This window comes from Gavialis gangeticus, unplaced genomic scaffold (genome assembly GCF_001723915.1).
Source record: "Gavialis gangeticus isolate Ggan-Ray unplaced genomic scaffold, GavGan_comp1, whole genome shotgun sequence".
Classification (NCBI taxonomy): Eukaryota; Metazoa; Chordata; order Crocodylia; family Gavialidae; genus Gavialis; species Gavialis gangeticus.
In genome coordinates, this window is record NW_017728998.1 from 46,307,361 (window position 1) to 46,311,110 (window position 3,750).

Here is a 3,750-nt window from a genome sequence, read left to right on the forward strand (position 1 = left end):
ATGCAGGATCTGGAAAGCATTTAATAAAAGCTGCCATTGCATTGCTACCCTGGGCTGAGTTGTGGCTGCTTTGACATGGTCTGGGAGCACAGAAGTGTCTGATAGGCAACTGGCCTGTGCCATGGACCACATGGAGTGTTCCCTGGGGCAGGCTATGAGGTCACATATTTGAACTGTAGCTTGGCCAGGCTCAGTATTAACTGCTCTGTGCTCTGGCGTGGTGAGCTTGGTGCCTGTGGTGGGTTCAGAAGCAGTAGCCTCTGATCTTCCTCTTCTTCCCTCAGGGCCTTTCTCTCATGCCTAGGCTCAATTTAATTTAATGTTTTCCTCCCTTGCCTGCCCCCCCTCTTCGACAGCTGTTATCTCCCCTGTCATATTCTCTAAAACCCCCTCACCCCAGTTGTTCTCAGCAGCAGTTCAGAGCCAGTGTGCTGTTAGTTGTAGGACTCACAGCAGACCTCAAGCTGTCCTCCTCATGATTCAGCAACGGGAATCCTAGTGCAAATCTACATGGCTTGTGTTCCTGAGAAATTTAAGGGCCTTTGAGCATTTTCCCCACTTCCTTAGCCTCCTGCCACTGCATTCCCCTCATACTGTGGCAGCCCCAGCTTGGCTGAAAGCAAGTTCTGCGATTCACTCTAAACTGCTACTTTCCCTTTCTGCATGTGGGCTGGGCCTGAGGCTTTGTGAAGTGCATCAGTGTCCCCCAGGGAAAGCAGCACAATAGCATTGGTCTGATCTGCTTTAACTGTGCTAGGGATGTTCACAGGAGCTAGGTGGGAGGGGAGGGGGGAAATTGGGGATTTGATTCCAAAGGCATGAATGGGGTGCACAGTGAGCGCACAGATAGTCTTAGCCTTCCCTCAAACCACTTGCCTGTCTTGGAGACCTGGGGCTCAGAGCTAGAGGCCCCTCCTGGTAATTTACCCTTCAACACACCCTTAAACAAGGAAGTCAGAGACTGCATTGAACAGGGCCAAAACTTTGGAGTGAAATCAGTCCCAAAGGAGCACCTATCTTCACTAATGCCTCCAGCCGTTGGAGTTAAAGTGCACCAACCAGAATAGCTGTTTACTTTGAACATAAAGTACAAACCACAGAAGGCTGTCAGCCAGCTTACCTGTGTGTAATTGCCTCATGCAACATGCCAACAAAAGGAAAGAGCAGTGACAGCCCGATGCGTAGCCTCTGGTGCTTTAGTGTTGAGGCATTCTCCAAGAAGCTCCCTAGTCTTCACAACCAGTGAAATCAAGGACACCGTATGTCCTGGTGTGAAGGGTACTCTCCTTGTTAGGGGTCCCTGTGGCTGTTGTAGAGACCTTCTACTCTCATTAAGAAAACATCACCCAACATCAATAAGCAGGAGCCACGGCTATCTCGTGCTCAAGCTGAGAAATCAGAGCAGTTTGGGGAAAGGAGGGAAGGTAATGGACACTGCTGGAAATTCTCAGTGCCTCCATTCCTTTTCACAAATGCAGAATTCTCAGTTTGTCCAGCCAACTGCTGCTTTCTCCTTTGGGGTCTCTGGTCATAGGGAACCCCTCGCTTACCTTTGGGCTTTGTTCCATAGCCAATATAAGGCTATTTTCCCTGCCATCCCATCTAAATGCACCTTTACCTCCATTACTTCCGGTTAATAATGGCTCTCTGCAGTTAATACACAAGTATCTACATGCCAATAGTACTTTAAAGGTATTAATATGTGAGGCCTCACAGCTGAAGCTGCTGGGAAATGTTTTCACCGAACAGAACCTTTTGAAATCTCATGAGTTTGAAGAACTGATGAAACCCGACCTGGATTCCTGCAGGTCTGCCCCCAGGTCAGGCACAATGAAAGCTGCAGGATGGGCTTGGTAAGTGTGCCTCATTGCTGGGGCTACTCAATGGGCCTTCTCAGTGAAATCCTGGGATGACAAGAGTCTTCCCACTGCTGAAATAGTGATACTAACAATGTCAAATTCATCAAGCACCTGCAGGGTCCAGTTTGCAGGACAGTTTTGAAAATATTCATGTAGAAATTGAGTTTAAAGAAAAAGCCTTCTGGTGACCTGGAACTCCTACTTTCAGCCAGTTCTGCTCATTTTCCCTTATGCAAAGGAGAAGCATTATAGTGTCTGTTATATAGATGGGGATGTGGAGACATAAATACTAGGGCTATGAAATTTTGGCAGCTGCTTCGTTTCGGAGGTGTTTCAGCCCATTTTGGCACCGGAAACACCAAATCTGAAATGAAACGGAACAAAACCATCTGAAATGTTTTGGACATTTTGGAGTGTTTCAGAGGGGAAGGGACTGCTCTAATATTTACATCTGTAGCTGGTCAGTGTTTGTGATCTGTCCCTGAGGTCTCTTCCAATCCCAGTGCTCTGGGGAGGGACAGAAAAACAGCATATAAGGTTCTGTGTGAAGCCTTACTCTGCCTTTTGTGAGCTGTCTGTCTGGAAACAACAGTGTGTGAAAGGTACTGGCTGGCTGTAGTGACTGGCTTCCTAGTCAGTCTCTTGCTAGATTCTCTTTTTGGAAAGGATTGGATACACCTTTCCAATATATTACAGATAGAAGATATAGTAAGCAGAGAGAAGAAGATATAGTAAATATATAGAATATATAGTAAACAGATAGAAGATATATTGCACAGAGAAGATCTATTACACACACACATTAAACACAAGATATATTACACACACACACACATTTTGCAGCACAGCAAACATTATGAAGTGTGCTGGAAAGGCAGGGGCCAGGTCTTCTGGCAGGGGAGTGAGAAGAGCTAAAGGAGGTAGGGGGAGAGCTGCTTCCTTTAGGAATGACCACCCTTCCTGGGCTCCCATCTCACCAATACTCCTATCCTGCAGTGCATCATTGACTAGACCCCTAAGCACATTGAAATTAGCCTTCCTAAAGTTGAGCACTTCCACCCTATGAGTTGTCTTACCCACTCTATGCCATATGGTGAATTCAGTTGATTGGTGGTCACTGTCCCCAAAGTGACCACAAATCTGTAGCTCCCCTACCAGGTCATCCCCCATAGCCAACGCTGAGTCCAGTAAGGGACAAAATCATCAGCAAAGATAACTGCACTTTATCATGCATCAGCAGATGCATGACAAATAGAACCAAGGAGGTGATACTTCCCCTCTATGCGGCATTGGTCAGAGCACAGTTGGAGTACTGCGTCCAGTTTTGGGCGCCGTACTTTAAGAAGGATGTGGATAGCCTTGAGAGGGTCCAAAGGAAGGCCACTCATACAGTTAAGGGTTTACAGGACAAGCCCTATGAGGAGAGACTGAGGGACGTGGACCTCTTCAGCTTCCACAGGAGAAGGCTGAGAGGTGATCTTGTGGCTGCCTACAAATTCATTAGGGGGGCACAGCAAGGGATCGGAGATGCTCCGTTCACCAGGGCACCTCTTGTGGTAACAAGGAACAATGGTCACAAACTGTTAGAGAGTAGATTTAGGCTAGACAGCAGGAGAAACTTCTTCACGGTGAGGGTGGCCAAAATTTGGAATGGTCTTCCCAAGGAGGGAAGACTTCTTTAAGGGAAAGCTGGATAGGCAGCTGGGTGGGGTCACTGACCCCAGCACTCTTTCCTGCCCAGGCAGGGGGTCGGACTCGATGATCTGTTGAGGCCCCTTCTGACCCTAACACCTACGAATCTATAAATTGATGTGTCGGGGGTGAAGGATGGGCTGGGGGGGGGGGGGGAAGGGAGATGGAGCAGGTAAAAGGGGAGAGGGACCTGGGGGGC